Source organism: Bos grunniens, chromosome 26, assembly GCF_055505025.1.
Source record: "Bos grunniens cultivar Pamir isolate PY7600 chromosome 26, Bosgru_T2T1.0, whole genome shotgun sequence".
Taxonomy (NCBI): Eukaryota; Metazoa; Chordata; class Mammalia; order Artiodactyla; family Bovidae; genus Bos; species Bos grunniens.
This window is the reverse complement of record NC_141190.1, coordinates 12,549,302-12,563,372: the sequence shown is the minus strand read 5'-3', so window position 1 is coordinate 12,563,372 and position 14,071 is coordinate 12,549,302. Positions and strand designations below refer to the sequence as shown.

At 40.1% G+C, this 14,071-nt stretch overlaps 1 pseudogene; it reads left to right on the top strand.

Annotated features, from left to right (window-relative positions):
* The first annotated feature begins 11,191 nt into the window (after positions 1-11,191).
* Positions 11,192-13,160, top strand: LOC147344026 (protoporphyrinogen oxidase pseudogene; annotated as a pseudogene).
* The last annotated feature ends 911 nt before the right edge of the window (positions 13,161-14,071 follow it).

Genomic DNA, 14,071 nt, shown 5'->3' with positions numbered 1-14,071 from the left:
ATAAAGATTTTAAGTTAAACATTTTGACCTTTAAACTGGTTAGAAATGACATATTTTAAGAATGGGAGCCAACCAAAAATGTACAGATTAATACTGGTAAGGTTATAAACTGTTGTTAAGTCCCACCTTTGGGAGGACTTGTTACTCTTTCTCAGTGTCTATGCTGAGAACTTTGTAGTTTCCTTCTCTTTAATAAATCCTATTTGCTTGCTACAATGAGTGTTTGTGTGTTTGTGAAGTTCACTCTTTGGTTCTGCGAACAAGAACTCAGATTCCTGTTTCAGCATCATGAGGAATGTCAAAGGCTGAAACTTTTAATGTCTGGGCCACTTGTCTGATAAGCTCTATCCTATCAGCTCAAGTCATGAAATGGAGCAGAATAAATTGACACTCAGTCCTAATCCATTTCTACCTTATTAACTTTTTGAAATGTGACTTTTGGTTGCTGTTTTGTAATTTCTATCTAGTCACATGGTACAGAGTGTCATAAGCAGCCTTGCCAGGCAGAACAAACTCCCTCTGGTGTGAAGGTTGGGTCTTCTTCAGGACAGACCTCTAGTGACAGGTTTGGGGAATTCTGAATAAAGATAAAATAAGGCCTGTGGTTGCCTCTCTCGGGTACCCAGATACTACACATGCTTCAGGTATGTGTGAGTGCCTGCTTTTCTTGTCAGGACCAGAACCTGAGAGTTTCCCAACAGCTTCCATATCAGCTTTACTCTTGGCACAATTTAATTGGAGATAAAGATGACTCCTAGTTGTAGATTTCTTGATACTTTATCTTGTTTAATATTCACCAAAAGCCTGAAATAAGTATTATCTCCTTTATCCACATGAAAGTACAGAGGTTAAAGTAACTTCCAAGGTCATAGGATAGGAAGGATTTAAACATAATCGTTTAAGCTTCAGCTATACCACTCACCTCCCAGTAGGTGTCTCATTTATTAAAAAGTGAGCTTGCAATGTTACATGAAAATAATTTTAATTAGTATACTGTTGAGCCTGTTCTAGTCCTTTGACCATTCTCTGATCACTCATTTAATAGCTTTTGTTAATAAAGGAAATAAAGTGTTAATAATTTCAGAACAACTATTTTCTGGTAGCTGAGAAAATTTGTACCATGTAACATTGTACCATGTAATATTGAAACATTTTCTAGTGATACCGTACATGTAGAAAGCACTTTAAACATTTCGTGACTTTCACCTTTTTTGAGCTGTGATGAAGAAATTTTATATAAGTGAGGATGTGTTATCCTTCAAAGCGTGCACTGTTGGAGGTCAAATATTTATTTCAACTTACGTCACCATTGATCCCTCACTTTGGGAATTATTTTCAGACCGAGTTAACAAGCTGTGAAAGAATCTGTCTCATTTTAAAAATAATTTCATCTACTACTGAGACTACAAATACATGTGTAACATTCACTAAAGATCTGTTGCCCAGCTCATTTATATTCAAGATCATATGCTTTAGAGATGATGTGGGAAATTGAGATCTGTTGATTAAGATTTCTCCATTTACTACATATGGCATGCCTAATTAAAAATTGGAAATATTTTTATCCACTAAAGCCCACCCACTTTCTTCCATTTTGCTTGACATTGTCAAGAGTGTTTCACCTTCAGACATGTCTAAATACAGTTTAGTTGGACCCAGTATGGAATATATAATCTGCACTACTGTTTAGAAGCAGTACTCCAGATCCTACTTTTGAATTTTTATAAATATTAATAGTTCAATTTCATATTTGTTAAATGGCACTCATGTGGCTTTTCTCAAAATTTCAGTTCTTGAAGTATTGAGAGAAATTAGATTTTTTCCCCCTTCTCTATAAAGATGGAGGTGGTCATGTCCAACTCTTTTGCAACCCCATGGACTGTAGCCCTCCAGGCTCCTCTGTCCATGGGATTTCCTAGGCAAGAATACTGGAGTGGATTGCCATTTCCTTCTCCAGGGGATCTTCCTGACCCAGGGATTGAACCCAGGTCACCTGTGACTGAGCCACAGGGAGCCTCCCCCGACTAAAGATGAGATGAGGATAATTGTCTAAGGCACTACCCAGAAAGGGGCCCTGTGATGCTCAGTGTGGGCTTTGAACCAGATGTCTTTAAGCTCTGACTCTACCACTGTTTGTTACCAGTCTTAACAGAAAATACCTGACCTTTCTGTGACTCAATTTTATCGTTGCTTTCTTGGTCTCTGTTTTGCTGTTAGAACTCTATTGGTGTATTGCTTTGCTGGGTAATCTCTTTTTCCTTTTCTGGTAACTTAGAAGTTTTTGTTTTTGTTCCATTTGATAGATATTGTTTAACCTGCTCAGGAGTTCTGGTGCTTATTCAATCTGAGATTTCATGTATTTTACTAATTCAGAAAGCTTCACAGTCATTACCTCTTTGAATATTGCTCTCCTTCATTCTCATTTTTTAAAACCTCCTAATAGACATTTGTTGAATGCTCTCCTTCTGTTCTCCATCTTTTAACATCTCTTAGAGTTGTATCATTTTATCACTTACACATCTTGGGTTATTTCCTCAGCTCTTTTTTAATTGATTATACATTGACTGGATTGAGTTAGTTGTTTTTTACCTCAACTAGATTTTAAATATCAGTGAAAAGCATACGCATTTCTAGAAGTCCTATTTCTAGATTTCTTGTATTTCTTGTGATTCCTTGTGTTTGTTTCCATTCTTTTATCTCTTCAGGCATTCTAAGCTTATTCCAATTATTTGTCATTCTCAGAGGCTATTCATTTTACTTATTCTGTCCACTGCTTATTTTCTAGCATATGTCATCATTTTTGACTGGGACCCTCATGTATGTCATTTCTTCCCCCTGTAGGCATTTCCCATGGCACTGATTCAGAGCAGGTTTTCATTTTCTCATACTGTTTGTCTCTGTGGTACCAGCTTGAATTTTCATCACTTATGGGCATTATAAGTTGGACTCAAACCTCCAGATAATATAGGCTTGAGGTTTTGATTGAGGTAATTTTTAAAAAAACGTATCCAAAATCCAAGATAGTAAAAATATTATTGCTATCTCCCTGTGACAGTAGGCAGATTTTTATCTGTTCCCCATTTCCTAAGGCTATAGCACTTTGAGGGTCCTGGCTTTATCCAAGGATTTACATTTCAATTTCTGATCTCATGCAGGTCCGATCACCTGCGTGGACATTAGGACCTGAGCCCCTGGCAATTAGAGGAGACCTCCCTGGTTCTGTCTCCTCCTGCATAGTAGTCCTGTTGAGCCCTGGCTATCGCAGTGTCAATGTGTGTGTATTTCCCACTATTTTATTTTATGCTCAAGGCTTTTTCTTATTTTTCCTAACAACCTCAATAATGTATTTAAAAATGCTTTTTCTTTCTCCAGAATTTCTAAGCATTTGCAGTGGGAGTAGTTATTTTTTAGTTCGGTCTATCATATTCATAAAATCATATAGTGTTATCTTGAAGATTAAATGAAATTTTGCATGTATGGAATTTGGTACCTGATGGTAAGTTTGATATTTTCAGTATTAGCCATTATGACAGGACAATTTGCATAGAGTCTAAATGAACTTCAGATTACTGCAAAGAGGACGAGTTACTTGAGCACATATTTTTGGTTATTTCTACACACAGTTTCTTGATGAGCATATGTCAAGTTCCTAACACTGTTCCTGGAAGATCTCCACTTCCTTAGCACAGCCTCCCAGCAGAAGATAGCTATCTCCAGTGGCTTGCTTTTGTCAGCCTTCTCTTAACCATTTCACCATGATCTTAACCATTTCATCATCTTTTCACAATAGCTTTATGGAGGAAACAATTTAATTCTTTGCCTGTGATGGTTAGCGTTAGTCACTCAGTCGTGTCCAACTCTTGCGACCCCAGTAGTGCCCGAGGCTCCTCTGTCCATGGGGATTCTCCAGGCAAGGATACCAGAGTGAGAAGCCATTGCCTTCCCAACCCAGTATTGAACCCAGACCTCCTCCTGCATTGAAGGCAGGTTCTTACCATCAGAGCCACCACGGAAGCCCCCCTACAATGATACATAATGCCAAGTATATCTTTCATTAAGATACAAGTGAAATTAACATGATTTTCAAAAGTGACAGATTTTTTTTTTCACAATAAAATGAAACCTGAGATCATTGGAGGGCAATGAACAAAGATAAGATTTAATGTTAGCCCTTTTTGACTATGCCTGTCCATTTACCACAATTAATGTCACAGGTTATTGATGCTGAATATTACAGTGTTTTGAAAATAATTAACTTTTTAAAGTCAGGGGATATTAAGAAATGTATTCTAGATTCTTTAGCACAAAGCATCCTTCCTGCTTTTAGGAATTTTTCAGATTTTTGCAAAAATATGTATTATTACACTCCAGTATTCTTGCCTGGAGAATCCCATGGACAAAGGAGCCTGGTGGGCTACAGTCCATGGGGTCGCAAAGAGTCAGACACAACTGAGCGACTAACACACACACACACACATACCCATGAAGGCTTCCCTGGTGGCTCAGACGGTAAAGCGTCTGTCTACATTTCGGGAGACCCAGGTTCAAGCCCTGGGTTGGGAAGATCCCCTGGAGAAGGAAATGGCAATCCACTCCAGGACTATTGCCTGGAGAATCCCATGGACAGAGGAGCCTGGTAGGCTACAGTCCATGGGGTCGCAAAGAGTCGGACATGACTGAGCGACTTCACTTTCACTTTCTATACCCATGAAAGTAGTGTTTTTAACAAAATAGAATTATTATAATCAACCAAAAATTGAACTAGCCTATAAGCAAAAACTGAGAATAGTTAATGTTTAGTCTTTTCATAGAATATTTCATTGTCCTTAATTATGCAAACAAAATAATGTAGAATCACCAAGCTATATTCAGAGTAAAATGATTCACTGCAAATGGTTTATTAACAACAAAGAATAAAAATAGACTAGGTATTCTATTAAAAACTCTAGACAAACTAGAAATTAAGCTAAGGAAAATAAGAGATAGAATCAAATATAGGATAAAAGCATAAAAATAAAGCCACGAGTAGGCTTTTTGGAAAGACCAGTAAATATCTCAAATCCTGGCAATGCAAATAATGGAGAGACCACCCATACAGAGTGTTTGAATGAAGGGATAGAACAGAAATATTAAAGCAATTAAACATAGAAGTGATAAAATAAAAAATGCGAAGTGAAATTTTGAAAATACCAGCTACTAAAAACCTTAAGTAGCAAATATAAGTAATGATCACTCTAGATTTTAAGGATTCCCTATTAGGTTTCAGCCTGGAGTACCTCACATGTGAGTTCTTTCAGATCATTCTTAAGCTATTAAAACTATTCCAGATTTCTGTTAGAAATCTTCGAGTTAAGGCATGTATATTCTCATCATTTTCTTAATAACTGACAGAAATGGTAGGAAGAATATAAGTCATCATCTACATCATCACAATAAAAGAAGGGATAATGTCTACAACAACCTCAAATTATAAAGCACTGGCCAGATTTTGCTGAGAGCTGAGAGGTACTCTTGACCTGCAAAATAAGGAATGGAATTCTTATGGGAGATGTGGACTGTCCCTGTAGAGACTTGGTTCAAAACCACAAAAATGCAAGGAAGTACAGCTGAACAATATACCTTATTATGGCATTTCCAGGCATTTCTACTTTCTCTGAACAGCCCTCCTAGTTGAAGTAGGTACCTGGGGTAGGGTAGAGGAACCCAAGAAAAGGAAAGTTGCAGTTACAGATTGCATCAGAGAGGTTACAGGGCCATATAATAGTTAATAATGTTAACCTTTATACAACAATTAGTATGTGAGAGGTGCTACTCGAGACTAAATGTTATCTTGCTAAATTTTCATAACCTATCAAACAGTTATTACTATCCCCATTTTACAGATGGAAAAAAAAAGATACAGAAGTAAAAATACTAGTTACCGAACCTTGAGCTAGTAAGTAGCATGCCTGCTAAGTTCCTTCAGTTGTGTTTGACTCTCTGTGACCCTATGAACTGTAGCCCGCGAGGGTCCACCATCCATGGGATTCTCCAGGCAAGAATACTGGGTGGGTTGCCATGCCCTTCTCCAGGGAATCTGCCTGATCCAGGAATTGAAACTGTGTTTCCTCTGTCTCCTGCATTGACAGGCATTTTTTTTTTTTATCACTAGCACCACCTGGGAAGTTCCAGAGTCTGTATTTTTCATTATAACCCTCTGTGACTTGCCTTCTCCTTCCTTCCATTTCTATTATACTTTTCCCTAGGTCAATAAGATAGTGAGAAGGTAAAGGAGATCAAAGGGGAAACTGCAGATTGCCAGGTCACATCGTATTCTTCCACAGGATGTTCTTCATCTGAAATCTAGCAGATAAATTATACAAAATTGGGTAAAAGTATTAAAAGGAAATCAATGATATATGTTGTAAAATGAATTGCCTGAAGAAAGATAGGAAGGGTTCACTTTAGTAATTCTCGCTTTTTTGTTATCCAATAAAGTATAGATAATGTCATTCTAAAAATAAGAAAAGCTCAGGTGATTATATGATAACAGGATAATCTGAAAAGCCAGTTGGAAAAGCTCAGAAGGAATAGAAAAGAAACCTTACACATTACAGAATGAAAGTAACAAAAGGTAGAGAAATAACAAACTCAAGCAAAGATAGAATGGATGGCTTGGAAGATCATCTGAAATGGAGCAATAAGAATAAAGGTTTATTAAAGATTTGTTGTTATTGTTCGGTTGCTCAGTTGTGTCTGACTCTTTGTGACCCCATGGACTGCAGCACACCAGGCTTCCCTGTCCTTAACTATCTCCTGGGGCTTGCTCAAACTCATGTCCATTGAGTTGGTGATGTCATCCAAATTTCTCACCCTCTGTGTTCCCCTTCTCCTCCTGCCATCAATCTTTCCCAGCATCAGGGTCTTTTCCAATGAGTCAGTTCTTTGCATCAGATGGCCAAAGTATTGGAGCTTCAGCTTCAGCATCATTGTTTCCAATGAATATTCAGCATTTATTTTTTTTTTAGGATTGACTGGTTTGATTTCCTTGCAGTCCATGGGACTCTCAAGAGTCTTCTCCAACACAACAGTTCAAGAGCATCAGCTCTTCAGTGCTCAGCTTTCTTTAGGGCTTCCCTTATAGTTCAGCTGGTAAAGAATCTGCCTTCAATGCAGGAGACCCTGGTTCAATTCCTGGGTGAGGAAGATCCCCAGGGGAAAGGATAGGCTACCCACTCCAGTATTCTTGGTCTTCCCTGTGGCTCAGATGGTAAAGATACTGCCTGCAATGTGGGAGACCTGGGGTCAATCCCTGGGTTGGGAAGATCCCCCGCGAAGGGAAAGGCTACTTACTCCAGTATTGTGGCCTAGAGAATAGTCCATGGGGTCACAAAGACTTGGACAGGACCGAGCAACTTTCACTTTCAGTCTTCTTTATGGTCCAACTCACATCCATACATGACTGCTGGAAAAACCACAGCTTTGACTGCATGGACCTTTGTCAGCAAAGTGATGTCTCTGCTTTTTAATATGCTGTCTAGGTTTCTCATAGCTTTTCTTCCAAGAAGCAAGTGTCTAATTTCATGGTTGCAGTCAACATCTGCAGTGATTTTGGAGCCCTCCCAAAATAAAGTCTCTCACTGTTTCCATTGTTTCCCCATCTATTTGCCATGAAGTGATGGGACCAGATGCCAAGATTTTCATTTTTTGAAAGTTGAGTTTCAAGCCAGTTTTTTCACTCTCTTCTTTCACCTTCATCAAGAGGCTCTTTAGTTCCTCTTTGCTTTCTGCCATAAGGGTGGTGTCATCTGCATATCTGAGGTTATTGATGTTTCTCTGGGCAATCTTGATTCTAGCTAGTGATTCATCCAGCCTGGCATTTCTCATGATGTACTCTGATATAAGTTAAATAAGCAGGGTGACAGTGTGCAGCCTTGACATACTCCTTTCCCAATTTGGAACCAGTCTATTGTTCCATGTCAGGTTCTAATGTTTGCTTCTTGACCTGCATACAAATTTCTCAGGAGGCAGGTCAGGTGGTCTGGTATTCCCATCTCTTTAAGAATTTTCCACAGCTGGTTGTGATCCACAGAGTCAAAGGCTTTAGCATAGTCAACGAAGCAGAAGGAGATGTTTTTCTGTAATTCTCTTGCTTTTTCTATGATCAAACAGATGTTAGCAATTAGATATCTGGTTCCCCTGCCTTTTCTAAATCAACCTTGAAGATCTGGAAGTTTTTGGTTCACTTACTCTGGAAACTTAGCTTGGAGAATTTTGAGCATTACTTTGCTAGCATGTGAAATGAGTGAAATTGTGTGTTAGTTTGAACATTCTTAGGCATTTCCCTTCTTTGGGATTGGAATGAAATCTGACCTTTTCCAGTCCTGTGATCACTGCTGAGTCTTCCAGATTTGTGGCATATTGAGTACGGAACTTTCACAGCATCATATTTTAGGATCTGAAATAGCTCAGCTGAAGTTCCATCACCTCCACTAGCTTTGTTTGTAGTGATACTTCCTAAGGCCCACTTCGCACTCCAAGATGTCTGGCTCTAAGTGATGATCACACCATCATGGATATCTGGGTCATTAAGATATATTATTTTTTTTGTATAGTTCTTCTGTGTACTCTTACCACTTCTTCTTAATCTCTTCTGTTTCTGTAGGTCCATACTGTTTCTGTCTCTTCTTGGGCCCATCTTTGCATGAATGTTCCCTTGAAGTGAAATGAAGTGAAAGTCGTTCAGTCATGTCCAACTCTGTGACCCCATGGATTATTCTGTCCATGGAATTCTTCAGTCCAGATAACTAGAGTGGGTATCATTCCCTTCTCCAGGGGATCATCCCAACCCAGGGATCGAACCCAGGTCTCCCACATTGCAGGTGTATTCTTTACCAGCTGAGCCACAAGGGAAGCCTGAAACGTTCCCATATGCTACTGCTAAGTCACTTCAGTCGTGCCTGACTCTGTGTGACCCCAGAGATGGTGGCCCACCAGGCTCCCCCGTCCCTGGGATTCTCCAGGCAAGAACACTGGAGTGGGTTGCCATTTCCTTCCTCTAATTTTCTTGAAGAGATCTCTAGTCTTTCCCATTGTGTTGTTTTTCTCTATTTCTTTGCATTGATCACTTAGAAAGGTTTTCGTATTTCTCCTTGCTATTCTTTGGAACTCTGCATTTAGATGCATTTAGGTGGGTGTACCTTTCCTTTTCTTCATTGCTTTTGTTTCTCTTCTATTCTCAGCTTTTGTAAGGACTCCTCAGACAACCATTTTGCCTTTTGCATTTCTTTTTCTTGGTGCTGATTTTGGTCACTGCCTCCTGTATGATGTTACAAGCTTCCATCCATAGTTCTTCAGGCACTCTGTCTGTCAGATCTAATCCCTTGAATTTGCCACTTCCACTGTATAATCATAAGGGAGTTGATTTAGATTATGCCTGAATGGTCTAGTGGTTTTCCCTACTTCAGTTTAAGTCTGGATTTTGCGATAGGAGTTCACGATCTGAGCCACAGTCAGCTCCTGGTCTTATTTTTGCTGACAATATATAGCTTGTCCATCTTAGGCTCAAAGAAAATAATCAATCAAATTTTGGTATTGACTATCTGATGATGTCCATGTGTAGAGTCTTCTCTTGTGTTGTTGGAAGAGGGTATTTGCTATGACCAGTGCGTTCTCTTGGCAAAACTCTGTTATCCTTTGCCCTGCTTCACTTTGTACCCCAAGGCCAAACTTCCCTGTTACTCCAGGTATCTCTTAACTTCCTACTTTTGCATTCCAGTCCCCTATGATGAAAAGGACATTTTTTTTGGGTGTTAGTTCTGGAGGGTCTTATAGGTCTTCATAGAGCCATTCAACTTCAGCTTCTTTGACATTAGTATTTGGGGCATAGATTTGGATTACTGTGATATTGAATGGTTTGCCTTGGAAACAGGGGTCATTCTATCATTTATTATAGACACAAAAGGTAAATAAGGGAGGTCTAAAATATGCACAACTGGTATTTTTGAAAATGAGGACATAACAGATTGAACAGACTCAAATATTAGGTGTCAAGGAGGATGAATTTCAAGAATGCAGTGAGATTCAATACTAGAAAAAGTAGTTAATTACTTTTTACATTATCAATAAAAAATATATTGATAAATGCTAAAAAGGCATTTGAAATTTGAAACACATTCTGATTTAAAAAAGATAAATTTAGTGAAATAAGATTAGATGAAATTGATATGTAAAAAATAATCTCAAGCTATCAGGCATGTTTAGTTGTTGAAAGACTAGATTTCGTCTCATTAAAACCACTATAAGAGCAAAGCTTCTGTTCAGTTCAGTTCAGTTGCTCAGTCATGACTGACTCTTTGTGACCCCATGGACTGCAGCACATTAGTCTTCCCTGTCCATCACCAACTCTGGAAGCTTGCTCAAACTCATGTCCATTGAGTTGGTGATGTCATCCAGCCATCTCATCCTCTGTCATCCCCTTCAGTCTGTCCCAGCATCAGGGTCTTTCCTAATGAGTCAGCTCTTTGCGTCAGGTAGCCAAAGAATTGGAATTTCAGCTTCAGCATCACTCCTTCCAATGAATATTCAGGACTTATCTCCTTTATGATTGACTGGTTGGATCTCCTTGCAGTCCAAGGGACTCTCAAGAGTCTTATCCGGCACCACGGTTCAAAAGCATCAATTCTTTGGCATTCGGCTTTCTTTATGGTCCAGCTCTCACATCCATACATGACTGCTAGAATGTGGTTCACTGGAGAAGGCAATGGCAAACCACTTCAGTATTCTTGCCTTGAGAACCCCATAAACTGTATGAAAAAGTGAAAAAAAGCTTCTGGTATTAATTACTATTTACCTTTATTCTTTAATATTAGCCAATTCAATTAGATGAGAAAAATGATTATATTAAAAACATAAATGATAAAGAAGTAATGTTGACTCACATTTTAAATGGTTATAATGAATAAGCATATCAATAAAAATATGTAAAGTCTAGAAATAGAAGAAAATATAGTAATTCTGTGAAAATACTTAGCCTTGATAGTAATCAAAGGCACGCAATTTAAGACAATAAAGGCTTTTTCCTATTAAATTACAAAACTAAGCTTAATAGAAATATTCAAAATTGCCACTTGTGAAACAAACATTCTTAGGTACTTTCAGTAAGACTACGTGTTTGTACAGCCTTTCAGAAGTCTTGGAAATAGTATTAAAAATGTTACTACAGTTTGATGCAAGCATTTCACCTCTAGATGTTTCTCCTGAGGAAATAATTGGGTAAGTGTCCAATATAAGCAAGAATGTGCCTTAAACATTTTGTTTTTTTAATAACAGGAAATTACAGATACCTGGTTTGGTTATGATCTATTGTTAAGAAACTGGTCAGAAGGTTTTGTTTAATTTTACTATTAAAAAAAGATTGAGAGGAGTGGGAGGGAAAGCGGATCCCTGAGCCCTGAACGAGCAGATAGCGTGGGTGTGGCCCTTATCCACCTCCCCTGTCCCCCAGGAATGCCAGTGGGGTGATGCGCTGAGACCTCATTTTTCTCATTCCCCTCGTGGTGCCTCTTCACCCACAGGTTTCTTCATGGGCTGGACTGTAGTTGTGCTGGTCAGAAGGTCAGCGGCTTGGCTGCCAGTTACTACCTGATCCGGGCCCCCTGTCCCCGCCAGGTGGTCTGGGTGGAGGGCAGCGAGCACCTGGGAGGCTGGATCCGCTCAGTATGAGGGCCAGATGGTGTTATTTTTGAACTTGGACCTCAAGGAATTTGGCTGGGGGGCAGCCCTGGGAGTCTGGACCCTGGTTTCTGAGCTTGGCTTGAACTCAGAAGTGTTGCCTGTCCTGGGAGGCCATCCAGGTGCCCAGAGCAGGTTCCTGTATGTAGGTGGTGCTCTACCTGCCTTGCCCTCTGGCATCAGGGGGCTCCTCCGCCCTTCACCTCCCTTCTCCAAACTTCTGTTCTGGGCTGGACTGAGGGATTTGACCACCCCTAGTGGCAAAGACCCTGATGAGACTGTACACAGTCTTGCCCAGCGTGCCTTGCTTCTAAGGTGACATCTTTTGCAGTGGAGTGTTTGAGGTCACAGCATTAGCTCAGCATCAGGTCCTGTTTCCCAGTCTCTTCCAAGCTGAGCAAACCCATCGTTCCATATTACTGGGGCCGCTGCTGGGGGCAGGGTGGGGCCCACAGCTGGGTTCAGCACTTACTCGCCAAGCTCAGGCTGAGTGCATCATGATGCCAGTAGTCACTCCATGGAGGGCTGGAGACAATGCCCCAGGCCCTCAACACCCACCTGACTAGTAGGGGTGTCAGTGTTCTCCAAGGCCAGCCTGTCTGTGGGCTCAGTCTCCAGGCAGAAGGTGCTGGAAGGTGTCTCTAGGGGACAGCAGCCTGGAGGCGGACCACATTATTAGTGCCATTCCAGCTTCAGTGCTCAGCAAGCTGCTCTCTGCTGAGGCTGCACCTCTGGCCTGTGCCCTGAGTACCATCACTGCTGTGTCTGTGGCTGTGGCAAATCTGCAGTACCAAGGAGCTCGTCTACCTGTCCAGGGATTTGGACATTTGGTGCCATCCTCAGAAGACCCAGTCATCCTGGAAATTGTGTATGACTCCATTGCTTTCCCTGAGCAGGATGGAAGCCCCCCTGGCCTCAGAGTGACTGTGATGTTGGGAGGTTCCCGGTTACAGACACTAGAAGCCAGGGGCTGTCTTATCTCAGGAACTGTTCCAACAGGAGGCAGAGAAAGCTACTGCGACTCAAGTAGGACTGAATGAGCTACCAAGTCACTGCTTGGTCCATCTACACCAGAACTCTATCCCCCAGTATACATTAGGTCACTGGCAAAAATTGGAGTCAGCTACCCAATTCCTGGCTGCTCAGAAGCTGCCTTTGACTCTGGCCGGAGCCTCCTATTAGGGCCTTGCTGTCAATGATTGTATGGAGAGTAGGCTTCAGGCAGCAGCCTGTGTCTTGGGCACAGAACCTAAAAGTTGGTCCTCAGCTCCCACTTCTTGCCCCTGGTGGCAGGGATTCTCTCACCCATGAAAATAAAAGTTGCTGAAGCTTGAAAAAAAGAAAGCTTGGAAGTACTGCTGCTGCTGCTGCTGCTGCTAAGTCGCTTCAGTCGTGTCCGACTCTGTGCGACCCCATAGACAGCAGCCCACCAGGCTCCCCCATCCCTGGGATTCTCCAGGCAAGGATACTGGAGTGGGTTGCCATTTCCTTGGAAGTACACAGAACAAAAATTGTGTATATCTAGGTGGCAGGATGAGTTTAATTTACATTTTATGATTTCTTCAATCATCTATTTGTATAAAAGTTTGTAAGAACTTTTAAATATATCATGTTACATAGAGAAAACAATATATATACATATATGTATTTATTATTTGATTCCAGATGCCAATAAAAATGCTTAGGAAAAAACCCTGAAATTTAAAATGTTAATGGTAGCTGCCTCTGGGAAATGAAATTATGAATGATCATTATTCTTCATATGCATCTTCCTGTACTTTTCCAAACTTTTTTCTTTTCTGTAATTAAAAAAAAAAGCAAATTCCAAAAGCAGAGTAAGAAACATGAAGGAAAGTAACCTTTACCCTATTCATTAAATTAAAATTTGCTCTTTTTTTTGTTAGTTCCTTAATCCTTGATTTTAAGTGTAATCCCAGTAGGGGGCTCATTTGAATTGTTTCACTTTCACATCCATATTTTATATTTCCTCCAGGAGACTTATTTTGAGGAAATATACAAATTAAGACTATATTTTAAGAAATGAAAGTTAAAAAACCACCTCACAGTCCCATGCTTCTGATCATTTCAATTTTCAGTTCTCTTGGACCAGACACAGGACTGTCTCTCTTCATGGTTTTCATTTCATCAATTTGAAGTTGAAGTAATGAAATGGGAATAAAAAGATTATCTATACTGAAATAAAGCTTAATGGAGCTCCATGTTCCTCCTCCTGTATTTTCTCCTTAAATTGTAATGTTATCATTTATCTTAGTTTGATTAAGAAAAGAAACCTTCTTGCCCCACCCTCCTGCTGCCTATTATAACCCTCCATTTCATACAGCTCCTCAGAACACTCTTC